Source organism: Nyctereutes procyonoides, unplaced genomic scaffold, assembly GCF_905146905.1.
Source record: "Nyctereutes procyonoides isolate TBG_1078 unplaced genomic scaffold, NYPRO_anot_genome, whole genome shotgun sequence".
Taxonomy (NCBI): domain Eukaryota; kingdom Metazoa; phylum Chordata; class Mammalia; order Carnivora; family Canidae; genus Nyctereutes; species Nyctereutes procyonoides.
In genome coordinates this window covers 14174570-14197260 of record NW_026575041.1, presented here as the reverse complement: position 1 = coordinate 14197260, position 22691 = coordinate 14174570, and the positions used below count along the sequence as shown (strand labels likewise).

The following is a 22691-nucleotide window of genomic DNA, read 5'->3' as shown; positions in this document are numbered from 1 at the left end:
GGAGGTGCTGCTACTGAGAAATAACCACCAAGGCAGCTGAGGGTCAGCTGCATTAACAGAGCCATGGCGTCTAGAACAAGAGAGGCGAATGGCCCAGCTCATTCTCCCCACTTTCAGACCATCCTGAGCACCACATTCGGTTACAGACAGGATACTTTAAGGGTCGTAAATTGCCTGACATGCCTTTGGAGAGTAGTAGCCATGACAGTGAAGAGAGTCAAAAGCTTAGCCTGGTGGTGACAGGAGTTGGGACTGCTCTGTCTGTATCGGTGTGCAGTACACCTCCAGATATCTGAAAGCTGTTCTTCCAGAAGGGGACTTGCCCTCTTTCCACATAGCCACATGAAGAAGAACCAATTGGTAGAATGGCAAAGGAAGCCGTTTTCAGCTCAAAATAAATCAGAGTTGTCTCACAACACTCCACACTCTCTGTAGGAATGAGTTCTCTGTCACAGAAATAGTTCAAGTGTAGGTTGTCAATGGTTCTATGACAGGAGGAAATTTAAGCATCAGAGACTCTTTAAGATCCCTTCCCACCCTGAGATTCCATTCAGACCACGCAAGATCCCCGCGTGGCTGGCAGGATAGGTATTACTGTACTCATTTTTGTGGAAGAGGACACTGGGCCCCTGAGAGGCTAAGGACCCTGGCCCAGGTCTCCAGCATGTGGCAGGACGCAGGTGGAACGTGGGTGCTCTGGCTCCAAGGACAGACTGCTTTCCACAGCGCTGAGTTATCTGCGGAGGAAGAGGAGGGGATGCAATGGGTTTGGAGAGCCTGCTTTCTGCTTCGTGGGTCCAGGGCCTACCACTTATCTAATGAGTCAGAAGTTATTGCACGAATCCCCAAAGAGAAGTCTTGCTATTTGTGTGAGGAGGTTAGATAAACGAGGTTGTGAGAGATGCTTCCATTTATCATCAGAATCAGCTCCCAGTGCCACACTCAGGCAGGCTGTCGGGGGACTGGGGAGGGCACACATCAGCCAAGAGGAATGTGTCCTCCAGTGGAAATGATGATAGGTTGACAGTTGCTTGTTTTGACTCTCTAACAAGCTAAAGCAGATGTTTCTGTGGATACTGTAGGTGGGAAATGAGGCACTCTGGGGAATATATAGCCTCAAGATGGAATGCCCCAATGGAGGGGTGAGTCAGCAGCCCCAAAGCCAAACACAGTGTATTTTAAGAAAGAACCTTGGGAAACCTTGACTCCTGCCTTGAACTGCCTTGTCTTTTTTCCAAACATCCTGCTACTGAGCAGCTCCACCTCCTTGCCCCTGTCTCCCAACGGGCATATATCTTAAGGTGGTTTTGCCCAAAAAAAGAGTCACCATGGCTCTGTTACTGTCCTGGAGCTTGGCCACTGGGGACCCCACAGGGCAGAAGGAATTACCACATACGTGTGTGTGCGTGCTGCTCAGAGCTGAGACCGAGGCTACTGCCCACATGGCCAACATGGTCATTCCGTCCTTCCTGCTCTTTCTCTGCCATGTAGACCCAGGCACAGTGCCTGACTCACAAGTCTTCCCTGCCATTTCCACTTCCTTTTTTTTTTTTTTTATTTTGGTTCCTTACAGTAGAATGGATGGGAATGGTTTGTTTTCCTCTTGCACCTGGAGCCCTACCCTGTCGGATGCTTGGACAGAGTTTGAGGTCAGCAGCAGCAGCATCAGTCTTTTGATGGACTCGGGAAGGGAACCTTGCCCTTTCCCTGGAGCTCCCCACCCCAAAATAGAGGCTCCTAAGGTGCTGAGAGGAGTGAAAAGGAAGAAGGCAAATGATAGTTAAAAAAAAAAAAAATAACAAACCTGACTTTTTAAAAATCGGCTGCTTTTTAGCTCCAGGAAAATGTTCTCTTTGAGTCTCTCCACCTTTATATGTCTAGTTCTCTCTCTCAGTCTCTCTCTCTCTGTCCTCTGTCACACACACACGCGTATGTACACACACAAGCACGCACCACCCTACACTAAATACCTGAGGCTCACACCATAGTGGGACTGGCACAATAAAATTTCCACCACATTCCACTAGTGAAAGCAAATCGTAGATCCCTACCAGATTCCAAGGGAGGAGCTGACACAGGATCAAAATACCAGGAGGCATAGTTTACTGGGCACCACTGTCCCACTGCATAACCCAACATCCTTTTGGGGGACAACATTTCTTAATACCAAAATGAGAAGCAGAAACTTGCCCAAGGATAATAAATTACTAAGTTGTTCCAAGATCAACCTACCGATACTGAATTGTTAAGAGGCTACACATCCAGCACCCGTTCCCCCACCACCACCCCATTCTTTGCTCTCGGAGCCAGAAGGAATCCTTTGAAGGCTTCATCTGCCACCACCAGCTCCCTTGCTCCCTCAACTCCCATCACACTGGCCTTCTTGCTTTTCCTTCCACATGTCATTTTGTGAGAGCCAGATGCAGAGCCTTCATGCTTATTTCCCCAGGCTCAAATGTCCCTCCACTCTCATGACTGTGTCCTCCTCATCATTCAGGCTTAAAGACGGGTCCACACCCAGGCAGCAGGGTCGTACAAGGCAGGGTGTTGGTGCTGAGAGTCCTGCAGGAAACTAGGAACTTTCAGTGGCTACTACAGCCTCAGAGAAGATGAAACGGGTTCTATTCCACAAGCCAGGGAAACAATAAGGGGTTTCGCGGGGGAAAGAATGTCTCTTGGAAGAAACCAAAACGCTAAGTCTTCACCACATGTGGGTTTAGAGTCTGCATTTGTAATATACACGTGGTTAAGAAATGATTGTAAAATATTGTCCCCTGCCAGTGATATGGCTGGAGAACCTTCCTGGCAGAAGGCAAAGTCAAACTTCTCTGTAAGGACACTCCCACAAGCCAAGCTGTGTGGAATTCCTCGAGGGGAAAAACAATTCTCCAGTGAAAATAAATTTGTGATTCACAGTAATCCACATGGAAACAATCCACACTGAGGAAAAACCAGAAGAAGAATTAGAACCACAGAAGAAGGAATATTCTCAGAAAGATTATAAGGCAGCTCTGCTTAGATATATTAAAGAGATTTTTCACAAGAATAACAAGGAAAGTACACAAGATTGTGGGAAAAAATAGCAGGCAAATTTGAAAAAGAACCCCCCACTGAAAAAAAAAAAAAAAAAAAGAACTAACCAGCCTTCTGAAAATGAAAAACAGACTTCTGGAAATCCAGGAGAGTATTAGGGCAGGTCACCGTCAAAAAACCTTTGTCTTCAAAAAGTACTGCCTGTGGGCATTTCAGAGACTTTCCATTCCTATGCCTGATTATCCAGAAAGGAAATGGGATACCAAGGCGTTTTATCAGAAAAGTTTTTGTTGTTGTTGTTGTTGTTGTTGTTTTTAAGATTTATTTATTTGAGAGAATGGGGAGGGAGGAGGCAGAGGGAAAGAACCCTCAGACTCTCTGCTGAGCAGGGAGCCTGACACTGGGCTCGATCTCATGAACCTGAGATCAGGACCCTGAGATTAGGACCTGAACTGAAATCAAGAGTCAGACACTTAACCGACTGAGCCACCCAGGCACTCCTCAGGAAAGATTTTTCTGAACTGCTACTGATGACATGAGCATTTCTCAAGGGAAAGAAAGGATGGATAAGACTGGAGCTCCCAATCATTCCTTGACAGAGGAGATATAGTAATTCCAAACAATCCCATAGCATAGTCCATTACTCTCATTTTCTCTTTGTCTCTTTTTCTCTGTGTCTTATTCATTCTCTCTGTCTCTCTCTCTCTCTGTCTCTCCTCTCTCTCTCTCTCTCTCTCTCACACACACACACACACACACACACATGAGTTTCTTCTTATTCAATCATATTTATTTTATTAGGCTTAACCAGATTGTTTTTTAATAAAGTTGGATAACTAGGGGGGAAAAAAAACTCTGAAAAACAAAAGACTTTGTCAAGATAAGGTCTATAAAGAAAAAAGTATCTGGGTATGTATACACCAAGTTCTTAAGAGTGCCTATAGTTAAAAGATGAGGTTACCAGGGATTTTTGCCTTCTAAGTCATTCATTTCTATAATGTTTGGTTGTTTGTGCACAAGCATCTCTTTTGTGATTAGAAAAAATAATGAATTTTTATAATGAGTTAAGCAGCAATTCTTCCCCAGAAATAGTTCCTTGTGTTAAAAACAAAAACAGTCCACAAAAGAGAGAGAGAGAAAGAAAGAGAAGAAAGAAAGAAAGAGGGAGAGAGAGAGAGAGAAAGAAAGAAAGAAGAGAAAGAAAGGAAAGAAAGAAAGAAAGAAAGAAAGAAAGAAAGAAAGAAAGAAGAGAAAGAAAGAAAGAAAGAAAGAAAGAAAGAAAGAAAAAGAAAGAAGAAAGAAAGAAAGAAAGAAAGAAAGAAAGAAAGAAAGAAAGACCCCACCCTTCTCCCTGTGGTGAATTCAGTGCTGAGCTAACCTAGGCTCCTATAGATAACAAAGCAATTCACATACATTGAGTCATTTAATACAATGGTCCTATTAAGTAGATAATTATTGTCTTGTCCCATTAAAATAGAAGTTGCAGGGAGGGATCTTTGACTCTTCTCTTCACTGCTACATCTCAAGCACCCAGAACAGTGCTGAACGTGCTGTGGACTTTCAATAAACACTTGTTGAATGAATGCACAATTTACAGATGAGGAAACTGAGGCACAGAAAGGTTAGGGAGCTTGTCCAAGGTCATGCCTCTGGTTAATGGTGGAGCCAAGCTGTGAACCGAGGTGGTCTAACTCCAGAACCCACCCTCTAATTTGGCTACTCTCTCTGTTACTTTACATGAAAGACAGTCCAACAGACTCCAGCCTTCTTGATACAGTAGTCAAGGAAGAGAAATGGGAGGTCTTTTGGAAGCTATCCTACCTAGCATACTCTCTCCAGCTTGTTCTGGGGCAGGGTTAGTGCCCTACCCATCCTCACCATAAGGGGGGCTCTGGAGGAATCAGCCATCAACTCCCATTTTCAAACTCCTTAGCTATTGGCAGTTAGGGAAGCACCCTCTTTGTTTTCTACTTTTTACTTTTGAGATATAATTGACACATAACATTATATAAATTTGCAGCATACGACCTGTTGATTTGATACATATATTACAATATGATGATCACCACAGGGTTAGCGAACACCTCTATCACATCACGTAATTATCATTTCTTTTTTGTGATGGGAAAATTCTCCAGCATCTGGGTCAGTTAGCTGGCTCTTCTTGATTCTCCTTTATTTTCTTTTTTTTTTTAAGATTTTATTTATTCACTTGAGAGAGAGAGAGAGAGAGAGCACAAGCAGGGGGAGCGGCAAAGGGAGACAGAGGGAGAAGCAGGCTCCCTGCTGAACCGGATGGCAGCCTCCTAACAGACTGAGCCACCCGGATGCCCCTTGGTTCCTCCTTTAATCACCAAATGGCCAGTGGTCCCATTGCCCCATAATTCACCAGAGATGGGCGCCCCCTCCAGGTCCTTTTGCAAACTACAAGCCCACCTGGCTCACTCAACCCTCAAGGGAAAAGAGGAGGCTCTTCAATGCTAAGCTTCTCCTGGTGGTATAAACAAATGGTATAAACAAAGGAAAACCTCTAAGCTTATGGCATCCAGACTACAAAAAAACTTTTAAGATTTTATTTTAATTTTAAGAGATTGTAAAGAGCATGAGTATTTGCTCCAAGCCCTGGTTATAATGTTTCAAGGGAGTGTTCCCATTCTGAGTCCCTCTCAGCAGAGACCATCACTACTTGGTATTTTCATGTATACTGAATTTTAGGAATGCCTCCTGTGGTTCAGTCTATGTCTTACTTCATTTTCCCACTTCACCATCCCTGGACTGTAAGCTCACAATCTTAGAATACCAGAGCAAGAAACAACGTGTTCGCTTGACCCAATTCTGTCACTTTATAGGCAGGGAAACTAAGACCCAGGAAGAAAATTATTTCCCCAGGGTCAGATAATGATTAAGGCAGTGGGAAATTAAGGGGAACCTATCCAGTTGTTTTCTCTGTTTTCACATAATTCATGACATTTCTCCCAAGCTTCCATTCAGCCTGTATTCATCATGTGCTTTCTCTGGGCCTCAGAGTGTGGCCAATACAAAGAGCAGACCTTCCTGAAGAAATCATTCTTCCCGACATTGTAAAATGGACACAGAAAATAATCAGAAAATCATTCAAGGTAGCCTTTGTTTATTTTTTTATTCATGTAGTTATCCATTTATTCATTCATTCAGAGGACAGATATTTATTGGACATAGTGGTAAGCCAGAAAGAGACTTTGCTCTCAAGGAGTTTATAATCGACTAGGGGAAAAAGAAGAAATATGCTCACTAATGAGTTTGTGTAGATTGAGCATGTACCTGGTGAATGGCCCTGCCCGCAGTGTTGGGCACGATGGCAGGGGCTGGTCAAAGGGCTTAGGACATCTGGTTAGATTTAAAAGTCATGGACTTCTTCCCAGAAAAGAACTAGCAACTCACCTTTACAGAGCACCTACTCTGTGCTGGGGGCTTTACATTTAATTATCACAGTGCCCTTAGAGATAAAGAAACCCAGGCTCAGAAAGGTTAAATAACTTGTCCCAAAACACCCAGCTAGAAATGAGAAGTTTGGACTCAGCCCAGACCCATGCGACTCGCAGACCTGAGGCTGTTGGCTACAGACCCTCTGCTGTCTGCTCGCCCCTCCTGGCTGGGAGGGGCCTCCTGCTATGTTGACCTGACCCTCAGGAGTCACGGGAATGGCCTGTACTAGGTGCTGCTGTGACCTCTAGAAGAGGAGCATGTGGCTCCAAGGTAGGCTCCTGCAGAGGCACTATTATCTGCCTTCAGCCATTCGTGTATCATTTGTTCACAACACTTACCGGCCAGGCAGGCATAGGGCACTGGGCCTCCAGCAGTGTGTGTTTGGTCTTCTCACCCGGGGATCTGAGGCTGATCTGTCCAGAGCTGGTGGCAGAAAGAGGGGCTCAGGTCAGCTTGAGCTAATTCTTCAGCTTTTGTGTCACAGGATGGCCAATAAGACCGCTCCCTGCCCTCAAGGACACTGCCTCATGCTGCTTTGATCCAATCTGTCCCCTAACGTGGCAGTTTCCTTTTCCCCTGCTCTCCCCAACTGTGGCTCACGTCTGTCCGGAAAGCCCACAAACACAGACCTTATTGCCCTCCACCGTCAGACTATCATACGTCAAGGTAAAATTTAGCCAGGTGTCTGGGAGAGGAGCAGTTGAAACTCTGAGGAGGGAGGAGATGTGATGATAGGGCAGCCTGCATGGTACAAATAGGGCAGGAGTCCCCCTGAGGAGAGAGATCAGAACGGGCCAAACTAATCAGGGCAGGTTCACAGACACCAGGGGCTTTCTGGCCACTAAAATGTACGACCTGGGGCGAACGGGAGCTGGTGTAAATGCGGGCACCGCGGAGCCAGCCAGCAGGTTGGTGGCTGGGAAAAGTGCACAGGCCTTGTGAGCAGAAGGCTGAGGAGTGAGATGCTGTCCCCTAGAGGAGAAACTCAGGACTGACCTCTGACCTTTGAGAGGCCAAGAGATCAGCAGATTAGCCACCATCCTCTTCCCAGCGCTGGGATTTCTGGCGCTATTTGTGGGCTTGCCCAGGAACTCAGACGAACTGGGAAATTGAGGAGGAAATCCAGACTGTTCCTAAAGTGTTTTCCGTCTGGCCAGGGGTGGCCGTCAGAGCAGCGACTGAGGAGTGGCCACATTATTCTGGCACTTTGGCTTAGAAGTCGCTGCTTCCTGTGACTGTCTCGTTCCTCAATGGGCATTTCCCCCGTTAGGCCAGAACGCCAGCCACAGGAGCCCGCCAGTCTGGCCGCCGGAGCCAAGCCCCCCAGGGGCATCTCCCAGTTGGGCCTAGGCAGGGAAGGGCCCCCGAGGTCCACCCTCAGCCCCCGGCTGGAATCGCTGCCTCAGCCTCCGTGCTAGCTGGGGTTCCAGTGACCACAGCATCACTTCCAGTGACCGCTAGCCTCTCCCCATCCAGGTTTGAAATCTCTGCCTTACAGAGCACGGAGACGCGTGGCCTTCTGACTTCCATCTGTTGGCTCCACTCTTCTTGCCAAGGCCACAGAAAATAAGTCCACTTTATTCCTTGCCCACAGAATACTCCTTCATGTCTTTGAAGATGGTTGTTGCACCTCATTCTGCTTGCCTTTCTCTTTTTTCCAGGCTCAATATTCCCGCTTTCGCCGTGGTTTCCGTGGTTCCCGATTCCCTTGCCTAGTTGCCCCGCCATGCTTGTGATTCGCTTTCCAAGCCCTGCCCCAGCAGAGTGAGCCACTCTGCATGTGTGTGGCGAGCTGCGGCGTGAGGGCCGTATCCACCCCACCACTGCTGAGGGGTCCTGGAGGGAGGGACCATGTCTTCCTCACGCTCTAACTGGACTCTGGCTACCCCTCTCACAATTCCCTAGGATCTCCTCCATCACCTCTCCGGCACACTGGCTCCTTTACCTCATAGGGACACTCTCACCTCAAATCTGAATCAATCTTCAATCCTTTATCCCCCCATGGCTGTCACCCTTTCCCTATTTCACAGCTGAGCTTCTCGAAATTGATAATCCCTGACCTTTCCTCCCCTTCCATTTACCTTTTACCCCCTGGCAGTTTGGTGCCCCCACCACTACCACCTACTAAATGAAGAATAGAAAAGGTCACGAATGATCATCTGAACACTGACTCCCATAGACACTTCAGGATCCCCTTTTCACTTGACATCCCAGCAGCATCTGACATTCCTGACCGGAACCTATCACGTGGCCCCTCCTGTGGCAGCTGGCCTGCCAGCCCAGCTTCCACCTTGCTGGTTTCCCTGCTTACTTTCCTCTGCTGGACTCTCCTCCCCTCTGCTCCTCGGGCATATGTGTGTCCTGGGATTCTGTCCTTGACACTGCTTCCTACTCACTGCACACACTCTGCCTGAGACCTTCATCCAACCCCCTGACTTTGACGATTTGCCATGCCCTAGACTTCATGTTCCTGTCTGCTGAGCCTCATGTAGAGCCTCCTGCTTTGAGAACAGAATGCACTTGGACATCTTAACACCTGAGACTCAACTCATGTGCCCGGCCTGTCTTATCGAGTAGGTTTGCCAGTCTTTCCCTGTCCCCCACCTCAGTGAGCAGTGGACATCACTGTCCATCCTGGGCTCCTCCTCTTCCTTCATCTTCCACGTCTGGCCTCTGTTAATGCATTCCTGTCCTAATAACCATAGCCTCCATGCACTCAGGGTCTGTGGCATGCTGGGCTTTTTATAGACATTATCTCACTTAATTCTAATAACAGGATTGCAAAAGAAGTATCGCTGGCCCACTCGATCATCAGTGAAGACTGACATTGGGATTCAGTAACTTGCCTAAGGTCGCACATTCAGTATGATGGACCCATTGATCCTGAAGTTCTTTCCACTCCCTGACACTCTGTCCATCCTCCTTCTTGTCTAGCCCCTTCTCTCCCACCCTGTCCATACTGCCTTTACCAGGAAGATTTCATGGTCTCTCGCTGGAGCTGACATGCCTCCTTGTCTCCAGTCTGTCCTCCCAGCCGACCACCCCGTCATCCACTCTGATGCCACAAAGAACTCCCTAAAACATATGCTACTTCCTGGCTGCAGCCCATCGGTGGGGCCCCTCTGCCCTCCAAACCACCTAGGCTCTTTACCCAGGCATGGACTCAGGTTGGTCCCCCAACTACTCCCCTTTCTTCCCACCCCCACCCAAGCTCTAGCTCTGCTTATTTTCCTGCAGCTCCAGGAAGGCCCCCGACTCTCATTCCACATGCATGTGCTGTTCCTCCTGCCTGAGATGCCCTTCTTCCTTCCTCATCCTACCCGCAGTCTTCCCATGAGCCTCTATTCTTCCTTTAGGCCACTGGTGAGACCCCACTGCCATCCCCCCCTGCCCCCCGCCACCCAGCAGGGCTGTCTGCTCCCTCAGAGGCCTCCTACATACATAGCACATACCTTTATTAATACTCCAGCCACAGTATGTTGCAACTGCTCTTATATTTTCTTGTGTCCCCATCAGACTGAGATTCTTGTATTTGCCTTTGTAATCTCGCAGGTAAGGCAGTCCTTGTTCACAGTGGGCACTTAGACATGTTTGCTGAATTGAATTTTTGTGTCATACCTGGGATAGTTCCTGGCACAAAGAGGATAACCTGCTGGATACATTTCTTTAATAATTAAAACTGAGGGTACCTGGGTGGCTCAGTCGGCTAAGTGTCCGACTCTTGATTTCAGCTCAGGTCATGATCTCAAGGTTGTGAGATCAACCTCCACACTGGGCATGTAGCCTGCTTAAGATACTCTCTCTCCCTCTGCCCCCACCCTGCACACACTAGTGCACACGCACATGCGTTCTCTCGCTCTCTCTAGAAAAAAAGCTAATTGAAATGTAAATGTCAATAAGTAATTGTAATGCAAGGTGATATATACCATGATGAAGATATATCCAGAGTATGATGGCAGTCCAGAGAAGAAAAGAGTTAGTACTACCCTGAGGGTAGAGAAAGCAATGGGACAGGGAAGCCTTTCTAGAAGAGGTGACATTCTTGACATTCAAGCTGGACCTTGCAGTTTGAATAGGAATTGGCCTGGGTGAAAGAGGGGCCTTCTAGGCACTTGAGCAAAAACAGAGGCATGTAAGGGCCCACAGTAACTGGGAAACAGCAGGATGTGACTAGCATATGGGAAGACATGGGCAGGGTTTGGGGATTAAGGTTGAGGCCAGAGTACCAGCCAAGGAGTTTGGACATAATACTAAAGGCAGTGGGAGCCCTGTATGGATCTTTAGAAAATAAGTGGCCTGTGCAGATTTGTGTCTAGAAAGACAAGGAAGAGGGATTGGGGGAAGGGGAATAAACCTGGAGGAGGTGAGATCAATTGTTGCAGGATCCCGGCCAGAAGAGGCAGTTGCAGTGATCCCAGGGAGAGGTGGCCTTGCCCTGAATTCACGCAGCCCCACCTGGTACAAAGTTCTTTCTGCGGAGAGTTGTGTCTGTTGAAGTGTGCTCTGCTGTAGGTGGGGAAGGGGACACAGAAGGCTAAAGTATCTGGTCAACAAAGTTTAAAAAATGCTCCATTCAACAGGTTTCCTAATGCAGGACTTTTGAGAGCCTTCAGTATACATTGCATATGTTGCAAGTAACATTCAGATATTTAGCCACAGAAACTTTCTGGGAACATCTCAAGGGACTAGAGTTTAATGGAATATATAAAATTAAAAAAAAAAAGACCAAGAGATTTCATGATTATGTCAGCTCTGTTTCCTCTAGGAGGAAAAAATAAATCAAAGAAATATCTTTTCACCGGGTGACAACTGATGTTCTTTCTCACTGAGCACTCTGCTGTGAGAAGCTTGTGGGGGGCAGGGGGTTCACTGGGGGACCAGAGTGGCCTCCCATGGAAATATGAATGTTGCTTTTAGTCATTTGCTTTGGAGTCAGGCTGAGCAAATTCACCTGCTCCTCCCAGGTCCCTTGTGTTTGTTCAGGCCTGAAAGAGGTTAGACCCAGGTGTTTGAAAGAATGGCAGGTCCTGACCTATGGAACAGAGAAACCAGGTCTGCAGCGCCAGGAATGTTTTGCTGTCACCACGTCCCTCACGCAACATTCAGTCAGCTTGCTGGGGGATGAGCAGAGCATCTACCTTAGGCTCTCCTTATCCTGGGGCAGCTGCATCCCAGTTGGCAGGTACCCAGCTGTGTTAGTCCTGGCCTGGGTCTTGTCACATGGTCATACACAGCTTGCTAGGGCTCCCAGCCACAGGTCACCATTTGTAGGCTTCCTCATGCCTGAGGCCTGGGTGGGGGATTGGTGGGGGAGATTAAACAGCCACACATCAGCCAGTCTTGTGTCTTTAAGTGAGCCCTGACCTTGGAGCTGCCTTCACTGGCAGCTCCAAGGCCATTTCCCAGCTGTGTCCCTACAGTGGAAAAGTCTGGGCAGCTCTGGCTTGGGGAGGTGCCTCTTTCTCCATTGCAAGAATTCTCCACTGGAGAAGCCTCAGATAATACAGAGCCCCTGCCAGGGCTTCAGGTTGAAGAGTTCAAAAGGGCAGAAGGGGACAGATAAGCAGGAGCCTCCTCGGTGAGGGACAGCTTCTGGCAGGAAAGAAGGTCAGCAATATGCTGCCAGCACTAAAATCAGGAAACTGCCCAGATCCCCAAGTTGTGCGCCAGGGCAGGTCACCTTCTCGGGGGCCCCTCTGCTCCAACTGTGTGACCTGGAGGGTGCCTGCCTTGGCCTTGCCCACTCAGCTGGTCTGCTGTGTCTCTGCTCAAAACAGAATCTATAAATACTCATTCTTCTGATTTTCCTACCACATGTTGCTCTTACCGAGAATGGTCAGACCTCTCTACTTTAGACTTGTAGAAAAATCTGAGTGAAGCTCCTAGTGTATCTGCTCCAGCTGTACGTTAAGTAGCTCATGCTACAAGTCCACTGATCTCAGAGCAGGAAACTGAGACCCAGAGAGAAAGGAGACCCACCCAAGACCCAGAGTTTATGTGAGAGACCGAGAGAGAACATGCTTTGCCTGTCTCCTGGCCTAGTGTTTTCTTCTCACCACATGGCCCTGTCTTTCCCGATGGAGAGACAAATCCAACTTTGTTATCTGTTTAGTTATATCTCTTTACAAAATCATATTGCTATTTTTTAAAGATTTTATTTATTTATTCATCAGAAATGCAGAGAGAGAGGCAGAGACATAGGCAGAGGGAGAAGTAGGCTCCCTGCAGGGAGTCTGATGTGGGACTCGATCCCAGGACCCTGGGATCACACCCTGAGCCAAAGGCAGATAGATGCTTGACCACTGAGCCACTCAGCTGTCCCTACAAAATTATATTGCTATTAAGTTTAAACATAACATTGCTATTAATATAAGTTCTAGAGTCAGATACAGCCAGATTCAGATTCCAGCTCCACCACTTTCCAACTGCAGTGGAGTGAATAATCTCTGAGCAAATAAGTTCACATCTATAGTTCAGGATTCCTTCCCTGAAACAGTACGTACCTCATAAGGGTCATGTGAACATTAATTGAGATAATATATGTAAGTAGCTCAGCATGATGCCCAGTGAGTAATAGGCAGTCAATAAATTTTAGCTATTTTTAGTAAGAATAGCAGTAATAGTAGTATTTTAATGAATATGTAAGGCAATTATAATTAACATCGAAATTGGTGTTTTGGTGAAGCCTGTTACCTGTATTTGAAAGTACATGGATGAAATGAGAATATATTTTTTTCACGTAAGCCATTTAAATCTTCCCTTTGAAATTTTGTTTTTGTTCTTGAGGGACTTTTAATTAGCTTGACAAGTTGACAGGCAAACTCACTAAATTTCTACCAACTCTGTCATATACCCACCCCTTCATAAAACATTCATTGGACAACTAAACTGTCACCTCATCACAGGTGTTCAGTAGATGCTTTTGGATGGAGGAATGGACAGATGAATGGATGGACAGATGATGGATGGACAGATGATGGATGGGTGGATAATATCAAGAGCAACTGAAGTAGCCACCTTTGGTTCACACCAGCCAGCATTTGGTTTTATGAAAGGCCATGAGGGGCACCTGGGTGGCTCAGTGGTTGAGCATCTGCTTTGGCTCAGGTCATGATCCCAGGGTCCTGGGATTGAATCTCGCATCGGGCTCCCTGCAGGGAGCCTGACTCTCCCTCTGCCTATGTCTCTGTCTCTCTCTGTGTGTCTCTCATGAATAAATAAGTAAATTCTTTAAAAAAATAAAAAGAAAATCCATGAGGGACTGAGAGGCTGGAAGAAAATGGTAAAGGTCCCAAAGGTCTCCAGGAAGATAAAAGGTACAAGGTACAGTAATGAGGTACAGGAATGAGGGAGGCAGAAGACAGGCTGTCAAAGACCAACATGGATAGTATGACATTCTCGAGTAGGAGATATTCCTGGTGAGGAAAGGTCCAGGAAGCAGCCATGGGGATGGGTATCTGAGGTAGATAGGGGCTCTGGAGGTCCTTAAGTCCAAGGGGGTCTAGGAACCAAGTCCAGATTATTGGATGGACAATTCACATTGGAGAGTGCACATTTTGTGCAATTCTAAGGATTAAAATGCATTGAATTAATATTGAATTAATAAAGCTTTACTCTATCTCATCAAGTTGCTCCCCAGGGAGCTTCTCTTCTATAAAACAATGTGGGAGGGACCTAAGATGGTGGAGTAAGAGGACCCTAAACTCACCTCATTCTATGGAAACAACTAGATAACACATCAGTGTAAATAACCCAGAAAATAATCCAAAGTTTAACAGAACAAACTCCACAACTAAAGGTAGAGAAGACATCACGTTGAAGAAGGTGGGAAGGGTGAGGACTCAGTGGGGAGCTAATGGGACCAAGGACATCTACAGGCTAATAGGATGAAGGACATCTATGGGCGGGAAGTGAAAATGTGGAGGACAGGGAGAAACAGGTGACCACACCAAAGAGCCTGCAGAGGGACCACAGATCCCCAAAACATTTGGCTTTGTAAGTGAGAGGGGCCAAGTTTTATGAGTTCTTACATGCAGCAATACTTAGAGCCTAGATGTTTAAAACTATCAGAGGTCAGCTCCAGGAGAGTCCAAAGGATGATAGGAAGCTGAGTCCTTGAACTTTAAGAGACAGCATGACAAGCAGCCTGTGGAGATACAGCCTAGAAGCAGCAGTCTGAAAAAAATGCCTGGGGCAGACAGGAGGAAGTGATATTTGCACATCTCAGAGCAGCTCCTAGAGGGGCAGGGTTCCTGGAGGCACTTCTCTGGAACAAAGGAGCTGGCAGGAGCCATCTCCCTCCCTCAACCCCCAGAACAAACACAGGTGGCTACCTGTGGGAACCAGCACAGTGACAACATTCACTACCTAACTTGCTTACACCAAGCTCCCCTCTCCCCCACTTTGGCAGATCCAGCTCTCCCAGTCACACTTGCCTCAGTACTGGCACTGCAGGCCCTCTCCCCCAGAAGACTGGCACAAATCTTGCCAATACTACATCTCCCAACTTGGGCAAGTACAGGGGCCCTGTTCCTGTAGTGGTGGCTGCAGGCTCTGTGGAAGCCTGAGGCTCACATTATTAAAATTGTGCATGTTGTTAAAATTGCACAACCTACCCACACAGCCCTGGTCTCAACAGTGGCCCCACCTTTTTGAAACTGTATGCCTCATCAGGGCAGGAACTAAACCCTGCCCACAACAGACATAGAGAGCCTCTGCAGATGAATGGACTGAAGGAAAAAGGTAGCCAGGACACGCAGCAGGACATACATAACACACATAAGAGACAATCTTGAAGTGCCAGGTTCCAGTGAACAGGAGACAGTGCACTGTAGAACATTGAAGGACCTCTTCTTCATAAGGTCATTACTTTCAAGAACAATTTCCTGATACACAGAAACAGATACAGAGAGTTAAACAAAATGAGGAGACAGAGGAATATGTTGCAAATGAAAGAACAGGACAAAACCGCAGCAAGAGACCAAAGGAAAATGGATATAAATAATATGCCTGATAGAGGATTTAAAGCTATGGTCATACAGATACTCACTGGACTTGAGAAAAGAGTGGAGGACATCAGTTGAAACCCTTAACAAAGAGATAGGAACCATAAGAACCCATCAGAGATGAAGAGCACAATAAATGAAATTATTACGGAATAAATAGCAGGCTAGAGGAAGCAGAGGAACAAATTAGCAACCTGAAGGACAGAGTAATGGAAAGTACTCAAGTTGAAAAGGTAAGAGATGAGAATTCAAGATGAGAGTAGACTTCGAAAACTCAGCAACTCCATCAAGCATTAAAACATTCACATAGGGATTCCAGAAGAAGATAAAGAGATAAGGGGGCTGCCTCAGTCAGAAGAGCATGTGATTCTTGATCTCAGAGTCATGAGTTTGAGTCCCACAATGAGTATAGAGATTGCTAAAAAATAAACAAATAAAAGAGAGAGAAAGAGAAAGGGGGATAGAAAATTTATTTGAAGAAATAATAGCTGAAAACTCCCCTATCTGGGGAAGGAAAGCAATATGCAGATCCAGGAAGCACAGAGATTTCCCCACCAAAGTCAAGCCAAGGAGGTAGGTCTATACCAAGACATATAGTAATTAAGATAACAAAAGTAGTAATAAAGAAAAAAATTTTAAAGCAGGAAGAGAAGGGGCACCTGAGTGGCTCAGTAAGTTGAGTGGCTGACTTTTGGTTTTACCTTAGGTCATGATCTCAGGGTCCTGGGATTGAGCCCTTTGTCAGGCTCCGTCTCCCTCTTCCCCTTAGCTCTCTCTCTAAAATAAATACATAAATCTTTAAAAAAAGAAAGAAAGAAAGAAAGAAAGAAAGAAAGAAAGAAAGAAAGAAAGAAAGAAAAAAGAAAAGAAAAGAAAAAAGAAGAGAAAAGACAGTTACATACAACGGAAACCCCATAAGGCTATCAGGGAATTTTTAAGCAGAAACTCTCCAAACCAGGAGAGAGTGGCATGATATGTTCAAAGCATTGAGAAAGGAAAATCTGTAGCCAAGAATACTCTATTCAGCAAGGCTATCATTCAGAATAGAAAGAGAGACAAGAGTTTCTAAGACAAAGGTAAAGGAGCTCATGACAACTAAACCAGCCCTACAAGAAATGTTAAAAGGAATTCTGTGAGTGGAAAGGAAAGACCATAAATAAGAGTTAAAAAAAAAAAAGTGAAGCACAAAAGCAGTAAAAATATGTCTGTAAAAATCAGTTGAAGGACTCACAAAATAAAAGGCCATTAAGTATGACACCACATATCAGAAATGTGGTAGGGAAAGGAATAAAGAATTTGAGTAAAGGACTCAACTGTAAGCAACCATCAACCTAATATAGACTGCTATGTGCAGAAGATGTTATATACAAGCCAAATGGTAACCACAAATCAAAAAGCAGTAATAGATAAGCAAAGAGTAAAGAGAAAAGGATCCAAATATATTTCCTGGCTAAAGAAAGCCAGGAAACTATGAAAGAGAACAAGAGAAGAAAGGATTAGAGAAGAACTACAAAAACAACCACAAAACAAGTAATGCAATGGCAATAAATACATACTTATCAATAATTACTTTGACTGTAAATGGATTAAATGCTCCAAACAAAAGACATAGGGTGATAGAATGTATAACAAGATCCATCCATATGCTACCTACAAGAGATTCATTTTAGAATTAAATATATGTGCAGACTGAAAGTGAAGGTATGGAAAAACATTTATCATGCAAATGGAAAATCAGAGCAGCAGTACTTACATCTGATAAAATAGACTTTAATACTGAGAATGTAACAAGAGACAAAGAAGGGCACTATATAATAATAAAAGGGACAATTCAACAGGAAGATATAACAATTGTAAATATTTATGCACCCAACATGGAAGCACCCAAATGCATGAAACAGTTGATAACAAACATAAAGAAACTAACTGACAATAATACAATAATAGTAGGGGATTTTAACACCACATGTACATCAGTGAACAGATCATCGAAACAGAGAATCAACAAGGAAAGAGTGACTTTGAATGACACACTGGACCAGATTTAATTTAACATGCATCTTTTCTGACCACAATGCTACAAAACTAGATACCAGTTAAAGGAAAGATCTGAAAAGACTACAAACATGTGGAGGTTAAATAACATGCTACTAAGCAAGGAACCAGAAAATAAAAGAAGAAATTTAAAGGTACATGGAAAGAAATGAAAATGAAAAACAACACTACAAAATTTCTGGGATACAGCAAACTTCCCTCTAAGAAGGAATTCAGGTCTACCTCAAGAAGCAAGACAAATCTCAAATGATCTAACTTTACACCTAAAGGAGTTAGAGAAAGAAGAACAAATAAAACCCAAACCCAGCAGAAGGAAGAAAATAATAAAGATCAGAGAAGAAATAAATGATATGAAAACTAGAAAAACAGTAGAAAAGATCACTGAAACCAGGAGCTGATTCTTGAAAAGATCAACACAATTGGCAAACCCCTCATCAGACTCATAAAAGAGAAAGAGGACTCAAATAAAATCACAAATGAAAGAAGAATAACAACCAACACTACAGAAATACAAAGGATTGTAAAAGAGTATTATGAAAAATTATATGCCAACAAACTGGACAATCTAGAAGAAATGGATACATTCCTAGTAACGTGCAACAAACCAAAACTGAAGCAGGGAGAAATAGAAAAATTGACTGATTACCAGCCATGAAACGGAATCAATAATCAAAAAACTCCCAACAAACAAAATTCCAGGGCCAGGCAGCTTCACAGGTGAATTCTACCGAGCAATTAAAGTAGAGTTAATACCTATTCTTCTCAAAGTTTCCAAAAAATACAAGAGGAAGAAAAACTTCCAAATTCATTCTATGAAGCCAGCATTTTCCTGGTACCAAAACCAGATAAAAACACCACACAAAAAAAGGAGAACTACAAGCCAGTATTTCTCAAAGAAAAATCCTCAACAAGCTGAATCCAACCACACATTAAAAGAATCATTCACTAGAGTCGAGTGAGATTTATTCCTGGGATGCGAGGATGATTCAATATTTGCAAATCAATCAATATGATACATCATATCAATAAGAAAAAGGATAAAAACCACATGATTATTTCAATGGAAGCAGAAAAAGCATTTGACAAAATCCTCAACAAAGTAAGCTTAGAGGGAATATAACTCAACATGTTAAAGGCCAGATATGAAAAACCCATAGCTAACATCATACTCAGTGGAAAAACTGAGAGCTTTTCCCCTAAGGTCAGGAACAAGATAAGGATGTCCGCTCTCACCACTTTTATTCAGCATATTCCTAGCCACAGCAATCAGACAAGAAGAAATAAAAGACAACTAAATTGGTAAGGAAGAAGTAAAACTTTCACTATTGGCAGATGACAGGATACTATATATAGAAAACCCTAAAGACTCCCTCAAGAAAGTACCAGAACTAATAAATGAATTCAGTAAAGTCCTAGAATACAGAAACAATGTACAGAAATCTGTAGTGTTTCTATACACTACTAATGAAGCAGCAGAAAGAGAAATTAAGAAAAAAGTCCCATTTACAACTGCACCAAAAAGAAGAAAATACCTAGGAATAAACTTACCCAAAGAGGTGAAAGATCTGTGCTCTTCAAACTATAACACATTGATGAGAGAAATTGAAGACAACAGAAAGAAATGGAAAGACATTTCATGCTCATGGATTAGAAGAACAAATATTGTTAAAATGTATATATAATCCAAAGCAATCTACAGTTTTAGTGAAATCCCTATCAAAATATCAATAGCATTTTTTTTTATAGACCTAGAACAAGCAATACTAAAATTTGTGTGGAACCACAAAAGACCTAAATAACCAAAGCAGTCTTGAAAAAATAAAACAAAACAAAACAAAACAAGACAGGAGGTATTACAATTCCAAACTTCAGATTATATTATAAATCTGTAGTAATCAAAACAGCATGGTACTGGCAAAAAATAGATACATACATCAGTAGAACAGAATCAAAAGACCAGGAATAAACCCCAAATTATATGGTCAGTTAATCTTCAACAAAACAGGAAAGAATATCCAATGGGAAAAAGGTAGTCTCTTCAACAAACAGTACTGGGAAAACTGGACAGGTAGATGCAAAAGAGTGAAGCTGGACCACTTTTGTACACCATACACAAAAATAAACTGAAAATGGTTTAAGGACCTAAATGTGGGACCTGAAATCATAAAAATCCTTCAAGAGAATACAGGTAGTAATTTCTCTGACATCAGTCAAAACAACTTCTATTAGATCTATCTCCAGAGGCAAGGGAAACAAAAGCAAAAATAATTGAGACTACATCAAAATAAAAAGCTTCTGCACGGCAAAAGTAACAACTAACAAAACTAAAAGACAACCTGTGGGAGAATGGGAGATCTCTGCAAATAACTTATCTGATAAAGGGTTAGTATCCAAAATATATGAAAAATTTATACAACTTAACTCATAAATAAATAAATGTATGTATGTATGTATGTAAAAATGGGCAGAAGGCATGAACTGACATTTCTCCTCCAAAGACATCCAGATGGCCAACAGATGCATGAAAAGATGCTCAACATCACTCATCTTCAGGGAAATGCAAATCAAAACCACAATGAGGTATCACCTACACCTGTCAGATTCATTAAGATTAAAAATTCAAGAAACAACAAGTGTTGGCGAGGATGTGGAGAAGGAGCCTTAGTGCCCTGTTGTGAGAATGCAAATTGATGCAGCCACTGTGGAAGAGAGAATGGAGGATCCTCAAAAAATTAAAAATAGAACTACCTTATGATCCAGTGATCATACTTCTGGGTATTTAACCAAAGATTAGGAGAAAACACTAATTCAAAAGTGTGTATATATATATTTTTATATATTTTATATATTTTTATATATATTTATTTATATAATTTTTTTGCAGTGTTATTTACAGAAGCCAACTTATGGAAGCAGTCCAAGTGTCCATCAATAGATGAATGGATAAAGAAGAGGTGGTATATATACACAATGCAGTATTATTTAGACATAAAAAAGAAAGAAATATTGCCATTTGCAACAACGTGGATGGAGCTAAAGAGTATACTGCTAAGTGAAATGAGCCAGTCAGATGAAGACAAATAACATATGATTTCACTCATGTGGAATTTAAGAAACAAAACAAATGAACAAAAGGGGGGGGGGAAGGACAAACCAAAAAACGGACTCTTAACTATAGAGAACAAAATGATAGTTGCCAGAGGGGAGGTGGTGGGGGATGGGTGAAAGAGGTGAAGGGGATTAAGAGTGCAATTATCTTAGGAGCACTGAGTAATGCATAGAATCACTGAATCACTGTATCATACATCTGAATCTAATATACCACTACATGTTGATTACACTGGAATGAAAAATAAAATAAGTAAAAAATAAAACAAGTAAAGTAAAATAACATAAAAATTTACTCATAAAAAAACGAATTTAATATGAAAGACGAGTAGTGCACTGAACAAAGATATTTATTTATAATTCTTGCCTTATTTTTACCTCCGAGGAGTGTTGCTTAAAGGTCAAGTGTGTGTGTGTAAGAAAGACAGAGAGAAAGAACGTGCATCACTTGCTTTGCTGTCTGACCTTTTCAGCATTTTAGCTCCAGGCCAGTCGTGGAGCAACACTGGGAGTCTTGTGAGGATTATATTTAGCAAAATGTCACCAGCAACCAAAGACATTCTGTCCCCCCCACCCCAATCCAAATACTTGAAATTCACACCCTGGGAAAAAAAATCACAGTAAATTTTGGCTCAGCAAGAATAGCATTATATTTGCGCATAAGAGGTTTTCTTTTTCAGTTTTATTCACTGTATAAGGAAAAGGGGGCTGGATGGTGGTGGGTCCAGACATATAGCGAGCCCCCCTCCTCACCCCAAATGACACTTGCTCTGTGACTGTAAATAAGAATTGTGGTCAAGATGACACATGTGTTTAGCACTTCATGGTGCAAAAATCACCCCAGCTTTTCATCCTCACAAATACCCACCGAAGTTGGCCAGGCAGATATTACTGGCCCATTGACAGATGGAAAACTGAGGCAGAACTGAAGAGTGAAGTGACAGGTGTCAGACCCCTCAGAGCCAGGTCAGGTGCACAAGTCTGCTGACCCATGCCCAGCACTGTTAATAACGTACTGTCCATTTCTGCCCCTGTGTCATGAACCCACCCACCTCCAAGTCCTCCCACCACCAGCTACAACTCATTAAGGTTCTGGAAGGGCCATGACAGGAGCAAATATTTATCTGCCACTGGATTTTTTACTGTGCAGTATAATCCATGCACAAAATTATGAAGTCAAAAAAGATGTTTCTGGGCTAATTCAGTACTACTCACCCCTCATTGCCACCAGCCTCATGGGAAAGATGCCCCAATAACACAGGAAGCCCGCCAGGTGTGTGTCCCACCCACATTTTCTAGCAGGGTCATAAGTCTTTCTTTCCACAGCTGGTCCCACACTGGTCCTAGGCCTCTGGTTCACACCAGGCTGGGAGGGGCAGACGCCTTCTCCCCATCTCATGCCCCAACACTCCTGGCTGATCAGTAAGGGCACTTTTTGTCAGTGAACGTGAGCACTGATACTGTAAAAACAAATGGACCCACCTATGTATGTCTGTGTATTAGGCAATTTTTAATAATTTGTGTCATGCTTATTTCCAGTAAAAGGCACAATACAACAAAACTATCAAAATGAGCATCAAAAGCAAGAATGGAGTAAGGGGAAGGGTGTGTGCAGAAAGGCCGAGCTGAGGTTGCCTGCAGCACAGGAGCAGAAAACTGAGCTGATCTCAGCTTTCTCACAATGTCAACAGGAAAAATGGGTTACGATCACCGTCATTTTGTAGGAAATACAAACTTTTCCCTGACCTTGAAATCTAGGGGTCAGTTGTAGCCTGGATTTTGAATAAGGCACATCAAACAGCTTACTTCACCAAGCCAGGCAGTATTTCTCAGAGCTCTCTCGACTGTCAGAATCCAAACAGTCTGGGGTGGTCATCATTTCACAATGTATACATATATCACAATATCCCACTGCACATCTTAAATGTATGATTTTTATTTGTCAGTTATACCTCAGTGAAGCTGGAGGGGAAAAGGTACATTCCCAAGCCCTGCCTCAAACTCACTGAGTGAGACTCTCTGGCA

The 22691-nt window shown here is 43.7% G+C and overlaps 1 protein-coding gene across 2 annotated transcripts in view; it reads left to right on the top strand.

The window, feature by feature from the left end:
* Nucleotides 1-22691, top strand: part of ME3 (malic enzyme 3) — a 192446-nt gene that overhangs the window by 143308 nt on the left and 26447 nt on the right. The gene's annotated exons all lie outside the window — the stretch shown is intronic.